Below are 16,797 nucleotides of genomic sequence, written 5' to 3' on the forward strand. Positions count from 1 at the left end.
TCCACATGCACCCTCAGTGAGGAGACAGAAAATGCACCATCAAACAACAGCCATAACTGAGCTACTGATACCAGGCAAAATAGACTTTAAGACCAAAAAGTATGTTACTGAGGACAAGCAGGACACTTTTAATGATGAAAGGGTCAATCTGTTAGAAAAAAAATAATAATTAAAAACGTAGAAGCCCCTGACAAGCAGAAACTGACACAAAGGAAAAACCGACAATCTAACAGTGACAGCTGAAGGTCTCTATATCCCAGTTCCAACCATGTACAGAACAGCTAGGAAGACGGTCAGAAGAACACGAGGTTGAAAACCACTATAAATAAACAGGAGCACACCAGGCTTTTACGGACTGCTCCGCCCAACGAGGGTGAGACGTATATTCTCCTCCAAGGCACATGGAGGGTTTTCCTGGCTAGATGGTATGCTAGGCCATAAAACCAGCCCCAGTAAATTTAAAAAGTGTGAAATCATGCAAAGTACTTTCTCGGAACCACAATGAAACTAAATTAGAAATTCATAATAGAAGGAAATTTAGGAAATTAACAAATGTATAGATATTAAACAACCCACTCCTGAATAACCAACGAGTCAGAATAGAAATCACAAGCGAACTTAGAAAATACTTGGAGACAAATAAAAATCAAACACGACATACCAAAACTTACAGAATGCATGTTCTGTACCTCGGTGCATATGAGGAAGTATGCATTTGTAAACACCAACCTTGAAAAAGAAGAAAGATCTCAATCAATAACGCAAACTTCTACCTTAAGACATGGGGAAAATAAGAGAAAACTAAAGCTAAAATAAGCATAGGGAATAAATATTAAAAATGAGAACAGAAATAAATGAAATCAACATTTAAACAATCATGTAAAAAATTAATTAGATCTAAAGTTGGGTCCTTGAAAGGGTCAACAAAACTGACAAAATGTGGGGCAGACTAAGGAAAAAGAGGGAAGACTCAAATTATTGAAGTTGAGAATGCAAGAGCGGTCCTTGTAGTCAGGTTCATAGAAATCAGGAGGGCTATTAGGGAACAGTATGACCGCCAGATGCCACGGGCGACTCCTTCGGTTCTTAGCAAGACACAGCCACTGCAGCCAACTCAAAACAAAATCTGAACAGACCAGTCACAAGTCAAAGGATTGAATTGCTAATTGAGCTGCTAATTTCCCACAAAGAAAAGCCCAGGTGACGTCATTTGTACGTTTTACCAAACATTTAAACAAAATGAACAGCAACTATTCAAAAATTATTTGAAAACATAGAAGAGGAGGGAACCACTTCCAACTCATTCCATGAGGCCAACATTACCCGAACGCAAAAACCAAACAAATGCATTACGAGACAATTCTCCAAACCACAAACCAATGTATTTTATGAATATGGACACAAAAAAAATTCTTGGCAAGACCCTGGCAAACTGAATTCAGTAACATATAAAACGGATTATCCATCATGACCAAGTGGAATCCATCCCAAGAATATGAAGCTGGTGTAACATGCAACAATCAATCAGTGTAATACAACATAATGATAGAATAAAGGCCGAAAACCACAGGATCACCTCAACAGAACAGAAAAAGCACTTGACAAAATCCAACACCCGTTCACGATTTTTTTAAAAAACTCAAAAACTAGGAATAGAAGGAAATTTCTTCAAATTGATAAAGGACCACCATAAAAATTCCACAGACAACATCATATTGAATAATGAAAGACTGAGTGCTTCTTCCTCAAAGTTAGGAGCAATACAAACATGCCCACTCTTACCACTTCTATTTAACAGCATACTAGCGGGTCTAACCTGGGAAATTAAGCAAAAAATAAAATAAAATAAAATAAAATAAAATAAAATAAAATAAAATAAAATAAAATTCTTCCAGATCATAAAGAAAGAAGGAAAATGATTTCGATGTACATATGGCATGATCTTGTATATAGAACACCCTAAGGAATTCACTAAAAGTATTAGGTTACAGGACACTAGATACAATATCCATTCACAAACATCCACTGTACTGGTATATGCTAGAAATGAACAATCTAGAAATGAAAGTAAGAAAACAATTTCATGTATAATAGTATCTAAGAAGAATAAAATATTTAAAAATAAACTTAACATGGGATGGGCTGGGATGGGAGTAAAAGACAGAAAACTGTACTTGAACAACAATTAAAATTTTTTAAATTAAAATTTAAATTAAAAAAAATAAATTTAACAAAGTAATTTAAGATTTGTACACTGAAAACTACAAAACATTGGTGAAAATAACAAAAAAGACCAAAAACAAATGAGAAGACATTCCTTGTTCATGCATCAAAAGACTTAATATTGTTAAAATAAAGACACTTCTCAAACTGATCTACAGACTCAACGCAATGCCTGTGAAAATCCCACCTGGTTATTTTTCAGAAATTCACACGGTGATCCTAAAATGTATATGGAAACTCAAAGGACCAGCAGATCCAAAACAGTGTTGAAAAAGAACAAATTGGAAGAACTCAGTCTACTTGACTCAAAACTTATAAACTACAATAAACAAGACAGTGTGGTGCTGGCATAAGGATGGACCTAGAGCAGGGGTGTCAGACTCATTCTCACCAGGGGCCACATCAGCCTCGCGGTGGCCCTCAAAGGGCCGAATGCAAGTTTAGGACTGTGTAAATGTAACTACCCCTTAAGAGTTAAGCGAGAGTTCGGCGCTGTCACCAGGTAGAAACAAGGTGCCAGGCCAGATAAAACAAGGTGGAGGGCTGGATTCTGTCCAAGGGCCGTGTGTTTGCCACCTGTGACATAGATCAATTGAACAGAATGGAAAGGTCCCAAAATAAACCCTCATATTTATGATCAATTAGTTTCAGCGAGGGTGCTGAGACGGTTCAGTGAGGACAGAAATGTCTTTTTAACAAATGGAGCTGGAACAATTGGCAACCCATGAGCTAATGAGTGATGGATGCCTTCCTTACACTCTAGAAAAAAATTAACTCGAAACAGATCATAGATCTCAATGCAAGAGCTAAAACTATAAAACTCCTCGGAGGAAGCACAAAAGTAAACCTTCGTGAGCTAAGATTAGGCAAAGCCTTTGACAGGACATGAAAAACACAAGTGACAAAAGAAAAACATTGATGATGTGGAACTTACCAAAATTGAAAATGTTTATGATGCAAATGATACCAGCGAGAAAGTGAGAAGACAACCCACAGAATGAGAGAAAATATTTGCAAATCATTTATCTGACCACTCAATAATAAAAGATTTTAAAAAATGTAAAAATAGGTGATGGGTCTGAAGAGATATTGCTTCAAAGATGATGAACGAGACTGATCAATACAAACATGAAAAGATGCTCAGCATCACTGGCCAGGAGGGAAGTGCATCAGGGAGATACATCCCACACCCGCTAAGGGAATTACAACAAAAAAAGACAGATGATGAGGACATGGAAAATGGGAACATTCATACATCATTGGTGGTCGTTTCAAGTGCTTGAGCAACTTTGGAAAACAGGTTGGCAGTTCCTCAAAATGTGAAACATGAAACTATATGACATGGCAACCCGATTCCTGGATATGTACCCAAGAGGAATGAAAATATACATCCTCACGGAAATGTGCACATGAATGGTCGTAGCAGTACAATTCAAAATAACAAAAAAGTGAAGACAACTCAGACGCCCATTAACTGATGAATGCATAAATACGACAGCTTTTTCATATACCCTGCTATTCATCAATAAAAGGGAATGAGTATTTGTAACAGAGTGCAGCCAAGGGAGGGGGCAAACAGGGATTTGTAATGGGGTCCAGAACTCGGCGTCCAGGAAATATTAGAAATATATACATATGTAGGATGTCCTCACCCCCACCAGTCTGAGCTGGGGGATGGGACACATGGAGCAGGGCCATTGAGAGTTGTTTTGCATAGCAACAGGTTTGCAGATAACCTCAAGAACGGTCATTTAACATATCTATAACCTTTAACTGGTTTCATAGATATGTTAAACAGCTGTGGCCATGCTTTGAGCCAGGGGGATGGGAGTGACTTCAACCCAGGATGTAAACTGGGAGGCAACTCCCCCTGGTTGCAGAGCCTGTGTGAGAGCTTGGAGATGATTGGCTCCACACCATGGAGCCACACCTGCCCGGACTTAGTAGGGCAGCCCAGGAAAGCTGGAGAAATACGGGAATGCTGGCAGCTGTGGCCAATTGTGGGAGTTGTTGGAAATGGTGCGGCAGAGGAAGATTGGCGCTGGGATTTAAACCCAGGCACGGCAGCCATGCGGCGTCTTTTGGGATCATATGCCTTCTTGAGGACATGTGTCTTTCTGGGATCGCTCAGCTTGGGCAGAGAAGAACCACGGACTTCTATTTCTTTTCCTAAGATACGGTGCCCTGGACTGGGCAGAGAGGGAAGGAAGGATTGTGTGTTTGTGGGTATTCTAAAGGACTTTGGGATCTCAGTGAAGACATTAAGTCATTACTCTTAAGTTCGTATCACTCTTTAAATAAATAATCCCTTTCCTTTTCACCAATCTCTGACATTGAGAGACGTCTTTCCCTAGGTTTGCAAGGCAAACCTAGTACGGGGTGGGGGACCCCTGGAACACAGGGGTGGGTCCATTTGGTAATAGTATATCATTCACCGCCCCCCGGGTCTGTTCCGTAACATACTAATGTGTGCCATAGCATGAATGAACCCTGAAAACATTACACTAAGTCAAAGAAGCCAGACACGAAAGGTCACATACTCTACAATTCCATTTATGTGAAATACACAGAATAGGCAAATCTATGGAGACAGCAAGTAGATGAGTGGTTGCCTAGGGCTTGGGGGAGGCAGGCGGAGCGTGGAGAAATGATGACTAAGCACATGGGGTTTTTTTTCAGAGTGATAAAAACATAAAATTGATTGTGATGGTTGCACAGTTCTGAACAAACTCAAAACCATTGAACTGTACACTCCGAATGTGCGACTTGTCTTTTATGTGACTTACATTCCCATCAAGCTAGTAAACCTGGAGCCCACACAAATCAGTGATGTAGTATGCGTTTTAGGCCCTTTAGGAAAATACTTATTATAGTAGCATCTATCAACACGACCACTGTTAATATTTTGGGCTAAATTATTATTGCGGGGGGGGGTGTGCCTGTGTCCTGGGCACTGTAGGGTGTCTAGCTGCATCCTTGGCCTCTACCCACCAGGTGCCAGCAGCATCCCTGTCCCCAGCCACAAAAACGAAACTGTCTCTAGATGTCAGTGAGTGTCCTGTGGGGGACAAAGAGCTCCTGGCTGAGAATGACTGTAGGCAGTGCTTAATGGCAGCGAGCAGACAAAACCTGAAGGTGTCAGCTTCCATGAACACATTGTATTTCTAGAAGCTGAAACCCTTGTCCTTCGTTTCTCACAACGAAACTAAAGAATAGGTTGTTTTTCTTACTTTCAGCTTATAACCCAGAGCTCGAGGGGAACCCAGGTAGGAAAGTGGTGCAGGTGCCATGACAGTTTTCCAAAGATTAGGGCCTCTATTTAGAGGCCCAAAGACTGGGTCTCTATTTAACTACCGTACTGGGTATTGGAACATTAGCGCGTGTCCAGTAAAATACTGAATTTGCTCACCATGCATTTCATAGAGCCCCCTTTAAGCAAAAAAAAAAAAAAATTTATAAAAGAAAAAGTGCATCTTTTACCAATGTTGGATTCGTAATAGAATGAATATTATTAATACACAAAGTAAGAAAAAAACAAGATTCCATGAGCATTGAAATGAAAATGTTTCACCTGAATTCAATAGTTTTTCATAACTTAGCCACCAAACTTCTCAATCTGTATATGAGCAGTTCGACAAAAACTCCAGGGACTGGAAAACACAGAAGTTGATTTTCTGAGTAAATCAAGAAGGCATGTAATTTATGCTGCCATTATTTGTCACAAAAGCTAAAAAGGAACAAATGACAAAAATTAACCAGGAGTAACCAGAACCAGAACTGTGCGTACCGGAGAAAAGAATGAGAACAATGTGGCAAGTGCGACAAGAGATGTGATTAAGTGGCCGGTAGCGGGGAGATATCCCTGCCTGTTGCAGAGACTTGCAGCCCTGGGAAAGGACAGGGAAGCTGCAGCCCACTGTGACGGGAAACCGTCTGGGTTTTACACACACACACACACACACACACTCACATACTCACCGACACGTGACTCATCGCTGAGTGGGAATGCTCATCATCACGCACTTATTTCCTCTGATGAAAGCTGGGTGTCTCACTTTCCCTCCACAACCGGAAAACACAGTCTTTCCATGAGTGAGCTCGCATGCTGATGCACTACCCCACTGTGTCTCCTAGAACATCTACAAAAGGACAGCGGGGCCACGGCGGTGGGTGGGTGGGTGCCAGGTGGTCTCAGGATTTGCCCTCTGCCTCTACATGGTGCCCCATCAGCCCAGACCATGCCCAGCATCTCTCAGTCCCTTTGTGTCCAAAGCATTTTGGGGTCTCCCCCAATGCCGATTTCTCTTTTCCAGTCCATCAAGGTCACTTTCCTATCCATCCCCTGACACTCACACCCTAACCAAAATGTGTTGCATCCCTTTTTTTCACCTTCTTGGGACTGATTCCTACCCTGGAATTTTTCGTCGTAAAGGACTGCTCCATCACATTGAGCTGGGGTTCGGAACCCTGGTGACCGTGGCCCTGTGTGAAGAGCAGGACGTCTGCAGCCGCAGAGCTGGGAGAAGCCATCGTTCTGTGCCCCTCTTTGCTCTCGCACTTACCGCTCCGACTCGCCTATGGTTTCTCCTCCGGGAGCCCCGATTCCAGTGTTGATGGAAGGAGCGGTGAGGAGGCTCCCCCTGGAGGGGGCCAGTGGGCGCTGCTCTGCTCGCTCACCCGCCTGTGTCTCCCTTGCTACAGGTAGAGCACAAGGTGGAGTCGACACTTTGATTTGTCTCAACGAAGGCGCCAGCGCTGTGGATTTAAAGACTGCCTTTCTCCGCGGCATTCCTAGCCTCACCAGGAATTCCTTCCATGTCCTTGAAGTCAGCAGGATCGGACGACCCTTTGTCTTACCGCAACCCAGCGCGTGGGGAAATCCAAGGGCAGGGCTCTCGCTCGCTCCCTCCGCGTCAGGGTCGCCCCTTCAGGAGGGCCTGCAGCTCCCCCTTGGACGAGGAAAGTCCATGGGCAGTGGAACTCACCAGGGGTTGGTTATTTATGTTTGGGAGGGGGCATGGGGGGATGGCCGTTCTTAATCGGGCTGGGTAAGCAAAGGATGGTGTTTTGCCATCAAAGACAGAAGCACCTGGTGGAAACGCTCCATGAGATGCAGACTTTCCCCTGCCTTTGGAAACTTTCTCCCCTTCTGCCCTCCTGCTCTGCTGTGGGGAAACCACTTTTTTTTTTTCTTTTGAGGAAGTTGAACACACTAGAGTGGTGTTGGCGGGATATATTTATTTTCCTGTGTTATCTGGGACGTATGAAGGTACATCAGATTCCCTAACTGCCTCAGCCCTCACACACCTTCAGCCCTGCGTCAAAACTCTCCTTTATAAATGATAAATGATTCTCCTTTGTTTCTTACTCCTGATTCCACAGCACTCAGGCCCTTCCCCGGAGGCTGGTAATACTTGTGCCATCTGCTGGGCGATGGTGGAACTGCACTTTCTGGTGTACGTCCCAGTATTCTTGCTCCATGCCCAGGGCTTCCAAGAAAACAGAGACCTCAGCCTTGACGGATTTAAGAAACACAAACATATATCCATCATGTAAAACATCGACATGGACGGTGGAGATGTTAATTTTATTTTAAAAGTATTTTTTTAAAACAAGTCTGTCCCATAGTTTAACTCTCCAGCTCCTCTTTATGTTGAATCTAAGGACACCTCCTCAGATCCTAAGATCGGCAGGACTAATAGCCTAAGTCCGGTTATAAACGCCGGTCTCCAAAAGTCAGGGCGTGTGGCCAGCACTGTGGCAGCTTGGGTAATTTCAAAAGCCTCCTGCTGCAAACCTTTGAAAATATTGCAGAGCATTTTTTCTTTAAAAAGGCATTGCTGAACTCTCAATACAGACACCAGAAACGTGACCTGATGCTAAAGCGATGGAAGTGGAGTGGCTATGGGTTTGGAAATGCAGGAGCCTACATTTCCGGGGCCCGTACAGGGGCGGGGGTTGAGGTCCCAGAGCCAGGCAAGGCCAGCGTGGAAACTGAGCTTCCCCCCTTAGGTCAGGCTGTGAAGCTGGACCGGGAAAGGCCCACCTGTTGCTGCAATGAAACATCTCTTTTTGTCTACATGTAAGTGCAAAGGTAGGGATCCCCTTAAGAATCCACTAGCGGCCCTGGCTGGAGTTGCTCAGTGGATTGAGCTCGGGCTGCTAACCAAAGTGTTGCAGGTTCGATTCCCAGTCAGGGCACATGCCTGGGTTGCAGGCCATGACCCCCAGCAACCACACATTGATGTTTCTCTCTCTGTCTATCTCTATCTCCCTCCCTTCCCTCTCTATAAATAAATTTTAAAAATCTTTAAAAAAACCCACTAGCATAGCTCTTTCCAGCCACAGAGTTGGGGTTCAAATTTGCATCCCCCACTTTGCCCAGGAACTCCCTAGTTAGGAAACTAGCATAAAAGTTGTTTCAGACCGATGTGCCCCTTGGGTTCTTAGCAGAAGCAAAGATGAAAACCTTGTTGGGGACGCTCTGATAACCACATTGGAAAAAAGCCACCCCGATAAAGATTAGTTCTCATCTGAAAAGATTAAAATGTACAAGGGCTCCATAAACCCCACAAAGGAATGAGCAGGCACACGAAGGCAGAACTAACACTCCAGCCCCTGGGATATAAGAACAAATGAAAGAGAATATAAAATAAGCATGTTTAAAAGGATTAAAGATACAGGTTTGGGAAAGATTCTAGTAAAAAGCATAGATTGGAAAAGAACATCTTGAGGAATAAGATACAATCACTGAAATTAAAATCTCATTTGGCAGGCTAAGTAACAGCAGCACTATGGCTGAAGAGGATATCAGTAGACTGGAAGAAAGATATGGAAAAATTATTGGCAATGCTTCACAGAGAGATACAGCGATAGAAGATATGAGAGGACAAATAACTTTAACATATGTATTAAAAGTGTTCCAGGAAAAAAAAACATTTAAAAACTAGGGAAGAAGCAAAACTCAAGGAGTAAATTACCGAGAATTTTCCAGACTCTCAGATTCTGAAAGTATCCTGAGTCCTGAGCAGGACAATATGAATTTAAATCCACACCTGCACATGTTGTCAGGAATCCACAAAGATGAAATACTAAAATCTACCAGAGAGGAAAAGAAGCAAAAACGCATGCTGCGTATGAAGCTCAATGACAACGTAGAAATTCATTTTTAAATAACTAATTGCAGCGGGCCGAGTTCATTGATTAAAAGACAGGAGTTTGAGGCTTGTATTTTCAAAACTCCAGCTACATGTTCTCTAAACAAACGAACAAAAAGTAAAGCTATAACAAAAACAGAAGAAAACTGGTGTAGCTATTATTAATGTCCAACCAAATAGGCCACTTGCTCTGGGGGAAACCACCTCCCCATAATGACGACACTCAACAAACCCTGTGAGGACATCCAGGTCTCAAGATCCGAAGCCTCCATCCAACAGCCCTTTGAGTGGCAGGCGTTGGGACCAATCAGACTTTCAGACGGCTGCAATCCCCGCCCCACCCCACCTGCGGTTCTGGGCCAGCCGCACACAGCTAAGCTGCTCTGCAGTACCTGACACACAGAACTTGCGAAGTAATCGAGGTTTGCTGCTTTAAGCGCCTCTGATTCAGGGTAATTTGTCACGTAGCAATAGAAAACTAATACGACAGGCCACATTTTTAAACGAACCAAAGACAACACTTATGCTAGATTGACAATCGCTGTTGATAAGATCATCACTAAGAGCTTTATACAAACACTCAGAAAGGCACTGAGACTTGAACAGAAAAATAGAGAGTACGTGACTAATTCGGAAGGAGAAGTGCCAATTACCAAGATACACACAGAGTCAACTTTCTTGGAGCTCAAGGAAATGTAAATTTAAAAGCCACGTCACAGTTTTTTAATGTCAAATCAGCGAAGATGAAGAGGTAATAAAAACGGGACTCCGCCAGGCTGGCAGCAGGGTGACAAAGTGGCGCAATATTTCTAACGAGAGCGTGGAGCTGCAGCCCCAGGGCTGAAATCCATCCTCGAAATTAATGACATCTCTGGGCAACTGCCCTGAGGAAACAAATAAATGAGTGAACGATTAAATATAAATTAAAAGGAACTACATCTCAATGCACATGGTGATTATCATGATGCACAAGACTGGGGCGATGTTTCTTTAGAAGGTTCTGCGTCTTCCCCGTTTTCCTATAATATTATTCTTATAAACAGAAGAAATACACGAGCATTTGTTCTCTGTGGAAAGAGGACATTGTTCATGTACAGGATGAAAGGTGGGATTGCCGGGCGTTACCAAGTCAGGAAGTGTTTACAACACTCACGAGGGCCCAGCGCCCACCCTCTGGCTTGAGGGGCATCTTTCCAGGGCACTTCGGAGCTCAACACAAGAAAGCTCAACTCACTTAAGGGAAAATGAATCACATGCTTAATACGTACAAGGCACTGTCCCCTGCCTGTGGGGGGGATTTTATTACCCCCAGGTTTCAGGTTTAAAAAGGGGAAACTCAGCAAAGTTGTGCAATTGTCTCAGGATTACACAGACTGAGAGCAGCTGAGCGGAGTTGACCTTGGGCCCCTTTCAAGACCCAGGGACCCTCCGAGGCCCTGATGCTGCAGGAAGGACTTCTGCTCCTCAGTGACGGTGGCCGAGGGCAGGACAAAGGCGGAGCTCGGGCCCACCAGGCAGGAGGCCCGTTCCCAGCAGCTGCAGGTCCTGTCCCATCACCACTCCTCCAGCACCCACCTCCAACACCAGGCCTTCTCATGCCGCTCAGGGCAGAGTCCCCGCTCCTGACCCCAGAGTTGCTGCCTGGGTGTGCAGACGCATGTTGCCACACTGTCTTCACCTGGAGCACGCACGTCCCGGAGCAGCGCCAGTGCACACAGCCGTTCTTACAGCCTGGGCCCTTTGGGCTACCGGCCCAGTTCCGGTCCCTTCCCCCCTAGCTGTGACTCGAGAGGGCTTCGTCTTAGTTATTGTCTAATTATCACCAAGGTTGTGATTGTTTCCAAGACTTGGGTGGTCTGGAGGAACCACACAGCTAAACCTTGTCTGCAAATGAATTCAGGATGGACCCAGGGCTGCCTCCTTCCCTCTGCACAAGCGCCATGTGTGCATCTGTGCACACAGACACACACCACTGGGATGAGATGCCCCACACCACGTGGTGGCAGAGTACGTGGGCATGCCTTCCTGAGCATGAGTCCTCCCAGGAACCCTAAGGGTCTGTCTCATGGAGAGAGCTCACCGGGAGTGGAGAGAATCAAATCCTGCCCCTGACGTGGGGTGGCGTCTCCTAATGTTGAGACACCGGTAAGCACGCTATTGCACGTTACACTCCTAAGCCTAATGTCTGTTGCTCAGTCTTGCAGCCACCTCTGCTCCAGCGATGCCCTGGGGCAGTGGGCACACCCGCCTCCCTCCCAGGCTCCAGGTGTTGAGTAGTGGCCCTGCAGCGTCAGAGGACGGCCATCCTGGCACCAGGAAAACACGTGACTGGAGGAGCCAACGGCTCGACTCCCTGGTCTCGCAGGGAGAGAACTGGAGTGAAGACCGTCCGGTAACCCTGGACAGGGAGAGCCCTGACCGTGAGAAGCATAGCACACCGGTTACCTTATGACAGGTGGGGAACGCCCCCTCCGAGGGAGGGCCAATAGCCGTGTTCCTTTCCATGTCCTCTGGGGTGACTAGTAGACAACTCATTGTTTTGGTATAAATTCTGTTTCAGTTTGAACCGTGGCGTTGTAAGAATGCCTGTTGTTGTCGCTAGCATCCTCTGGGATAAAGACAGTTGTACAGGAAAAGTGTACCCTTCAGTCGTTCGGCATTTGAACATTAACCTTTTGGAGGCAAGACCTGGAGGCCAGCCCTGGGTGGCCCTCCAGAGACACGGGTGCAATTTATTCCAAAGCTCAGACACAATAATGCAACTTATTAAGAAGCATAATTAATACAAGCCACACTAAGAGGAAATGGGGTGAAATTTGATTCTGAAAACCCATCCGGCGCCTGCCTGTCAGTCCCCTCCCTGAGCTGGCCCAGACATCTGGTTGAGCTTTGATTTTGCTGCACCCTGCTGCGCCCTGCTGCCTTTCCTGACCCCCCGTAACTCCATGAGCAGGTACCTGGACCTGTCGCGTGCTCAGCTTCTCAGAGCAAAGTACAGAACCAGGTGCAGGAGCAGGCGTGCTGGCCCCAGACCACAGAGCAGCACGAGTGTGACGAGTCCAGGGAGGAACAAGGAGGCGTTATGGGCTGAACTGTGTCCTCCCAAAGACGCTGAAGTCCCCAGACCTGCGAATGTGACTTTATTTGGGCACAGGGTTCTTTCTGGTGATCAAGCCCAGATGCGGTCGTTAGGGGGGGCCCTGATTCAACAGGACACGTGTCCTTACAAAAGGGGAAGTTTGGACCCAGAGACAGACACGCACAGAGGGAGAAGGATGTGGAGACACAGGAAGGACAAAGAACTCCCGAGACCACCCGAAGCTCAGAGAGAAACCTGGTACCTGGGCCACTCTGCGGGGGCCGGGGCCTGAATGAAGGACAGGACTTCAGGGTGGGCGGAAGGATTAGCTTGTGCCGTGTAAACCCCGTGTTGGTGACCAGAAGGGGACACAAAGACCACATATTTATACCCAGTACAAATGGTGTCTTCATAAGAAGTACACAATTATCATACCCTCTCCGAGAAGGCACCTCCTCGGTGACTTCTCTAGGAAAGCAGGGAGGTTCCAGTGCCTGTTCAGACAACTCTTCGCCTCCTTCAGAGCTGATCCCTAACTTACGCCCAGGGATAATTACATCTTCTGCACTCAAGAAAGGTTCATAAGCCCTGGCTGGCGTAGCTCAGTGGATTGAGCTCGGGCTGCAAACCAGGCATCACAGGTTCAGTTCCCAGTCAGGGCACATGCCTGGGTTGCAGGCCATGGCCCCCAGCAACCGCACATTGATGTTTCTCTCTCTCTCCCTCTCTTTCTCCCTCCCTTCCCTCTCTAAAAATAAATAAATAAAATCTTTAAAAAAAAAGAAAGGTTCATAAATGCATTCTCTTGAGGGTGTAAGTTATTGGTTCTCAAATCCTAATTCTCACAGGCATCTCCTGGAGGGCTCGCTAAAATTCACATTCCCAGAGCCCTTCACGGATCTGCAGAACCGGACCCTCTTGGGGTGGGACTTAGAAATCTCCAGCTAATCACGCTCCCTCCCCGCCCCACCCTGGGACACCGATACAGGCAAGTTGATGACCGTCTCTGAGAAACACTGCTGCAAATGAGCGATTTGAGTGAGTGATTCTGTTGGCTTTCCCTGGGTGATTGGTGCGTTTTGGGGGTACACACAGCCCCTGCAGACCAAACCAGGAGAATGCAGATCTAACTGCGGAATGGCAGGCTCTACTGAGCTGCGTGGTGGAGAGACTTCCTCAAATGGCTTCTCCACTGTGCTGGGCCCCTTCCTCCAGTACGTTGTGAGTGACCAAGTAGAGAAGTTTCGTCTCTATGTTTCCACCCATGTGCCTTTCTGACGCCCCAGTGTAGATGCTGGTCCCCTACAATGGTGACGTTCCTGTGGGACAAAGGGAGTGTGACATTCAGTGAAGGGCGCCATGAAATATTGATGTCATTCCGTTTACAGATGCCATGCCTGTGCCTGAATTAAATGTGACTTTATCACGTGCAGTGTGAAGTCGCGACCAGGAAAATATGTGAGCGCATGTGGCCACGTCGAACCCGAGGGACCATTTCCCAACAATTCTGTGGCTCGCCTTTGGCCACAGGGTGGTTTATTTTCTCCCAGGCCAGCAAGTAGTCACAAACTAGGCATAAAATACAGAGGAGAAAACATTCAAGGGGACCATTGCGATGCCTTGAATTCTGTTTTTACTGTAAACGGATAAACCGACATCTAGTTGAAGGCGCACCTCAGACCAAGTCAGACTTGGACTGGAGATTCCTTTTTCTTGGGGAATTTCACTTTCTCCAAGCCTTAAAATTATGTTCAAGGAATCCCTGAAAGAATGTCAATTCTCCTCCGTGTGTTGGGGGGTGTTGCATATAAAAAAAATCACCCCTGTGAGTTTCCTAGTGACATAGAGCATTTTAAAGATGCTATGGAAAATAAGCAAAGCAAGTCTTAACCATGTGGTAAGTAAAAGTGTTTAAATGGTATAAAACTAAAAATTTCTAAAAGTATTGGGGAATAACAACTTTCATTCATGTGGTGCTAAGAATATTTGATTCATTTTATTTTTATATTTTTATATATTTTATAATTTTTAAAAAGATTTTATTTATTTATTTTTAGGGAGGAAAGGGAGGGAGATAGAGAGAGAGAGAGAGAAACATCAATGTGTGGTTGCTGGGGGTCATGGCCTGCAACCCAGGCATGTGCCCTGACTGGGAATCAAACCTGCGATGCTTTGGTTCGCAGCCCGCGCTCAATCCACTGAGCTATGCCAGCCAGGGCTTATATTTTATAATTTTATATTCTGTTGTTTGCTGTGTATATTATATTTATTTACTTATAATAAAAGTTACATTTTCTAGTTATATACACATAGTTTGTATTAAAACAAATTTGGATATGTTTCAGAGTGCACTGCCAAATTCAATTAAGCGTTTTAGGAGAAACTGTATTTGAAGTGGATATTGTATTTGTCTTGGGTATCCTAGGGAGTCAGCCACTCAGGATCCACAATATAAAAGTATGATTAAATTAAATGAAGAAGCATAGGACAAATATGAATAGAGCAGAAGCACGATTTGTAGAAAAGGAAAACAATATGTCTTCACCGTACACTATTTCTATCAGAACGTGGTTGCCTTCGATGGCAGACTTTGGTGACCCTTATTTTCCTCGACATGCCGTATTCTCACTCCTCACGTTTCCCACAAAGAACACGCGTATTACTTACTCAATCAGGAATATATATAACTCCTCGCCAAGGTTTCCACGCAGTCTCCCATTCGCTTAATGACACTTGCGAATCTGTCCTCCGCGTGAAGTTACGGGCTCCCGGGAGAACCGCCCACAGAGCATCTGTGTGCGCCCTGTGCGCGCGGCCCGGCCCGGCCCAGCATCCCCACCCCAGGTCTGCTATGGTGCGAGCACCCTCCTCCTGGCCCGGCTCTCAGTTCCGTCTGCATTACTCCCAGCAGACCCTCCGCTGGCCGTGAGCACATCCGTGTGAGCTCGGCTGTTTCATCTCACAGCGAGTGATCGCTGTGAATTCCAAGGAGGGTTTGAGACCGGCTCGGAGATATTTGCTCTCGTGTTTGGAAATCGCCGAGTATGTGGTCCCTTTTGCCCTGTCCCAATGGTGGGGCCAGACTGTGGAGTTCTAGGGCCTGTCTCTCCTGGCACGGTGTAAAGCGGGCGCAGCCCCGGGAGCAAAGAGTCCCTTGGAACCCAACAGGCTCTGCCACCCATTCCTCAGACAGGGGCCAGGCCCTGATGCTCGGCACCAGGGAACTTACTAGAAGTAGTACCAGTGGCCATACACGACGGAAGTGCCATGAACAAGGTGCCACCAGGGACAGCCCTCGCATATTAGGAACGATGGTTCAAAGCAACTGGAAAAACAAACTCCTTCCTACCTCCTCTTGAGATCTTCACTAAGAGTGTTTGTTCTCGGGTGACCAGCCCTAAGTGAAGAGGCACTCCAGGTGCTGGTCGGGGCCAGAAGCTGAGAGGCTGGCTCCCGGCCTGTGAGACGTGCTGTGCTTGTGCAAGAGCTGTGTAAGCCCTCCTAGCTGGGGCTCCTGCTAAGTAAAAGCAGGCCTCCTCAGTGCTGCTGGTGAGTAAGGCTTTGATGGCCGTTGCTTACCGTTGTCTCGCCCGGAATTCTTTTAGGACAACTGCTCTCAACCATTCTTTTTTTTTAAGATTTTATTTATTTATTTTTAAAGAGGGAAGAGAGGGAGATAGAGAGAGAGAGAAACATCAATGTGCAGTTGCTGGGGGTCATGGCCTGCAACCCAGGTGCCCTGACTGGGAATCGAACCTGTGACACTTTGGTTCACAGCCCACACTCAATCCACTGAGCTATGCCAGCCAGGGCCCTCAGCCATTCTTTACGGCGGTGGATGAGAGAGCGGAGGAGCATTGTGCGCATTTGAGGGGGAGGGGGTGTGTCCATCATACACCAAAGGGGAGGGGAGTTTCCAGGAGGCAAAGCGTGGTCGAACTTGACACCTGAGAGGACAGACCAGCCTTTCTCTCTCCAGACACTGATTTGTGCCACTGCCTACCCGCTCACCCGCCTGCCTCTCCAGGTGTGGCCAGACCAGGGGCTGGTACGCCGGCCTGAGGTTTCCTGTAACATCACCGCAGCCGTAGTAATCTGTCCCCACCTCCAAGCCCCCCGAGTGGGGAGGAGCAGCCAGCCTGCACTGAATGCGTGTGCTGGGAGAGGCTCCACGCATGCTCTTTGCTCTGACGCTCTCACCTCGCCTGCAGGCTGGTGTCCTGGGTGAGCACGCTGAGGCCCCGAGGGCGTGGGGGGAACCCTGCAGTCGCGTTCGTGGGTGGTGGGAGCGAACGCAGTCTGGGTCCGTCCGAGGCCTGAGGCACTGTCTGCGCACCC

This window comes from Phyllostomus hastatus, unplaced genomic scaffold, assembly GCF_019186645.2.
Source record: "Phyllostomus hastatus isolate PE091 unplaced genomic scaffold, TTU_PhHast_1.1 phas_contig_948, whole genome shotgun sequence".
NCBI lineage: Eukaryota > Metazoa > Chordata > Mammalia > Chiroptera > Phyllostomidae > Phyllostomus > Phyllostomus hastatus.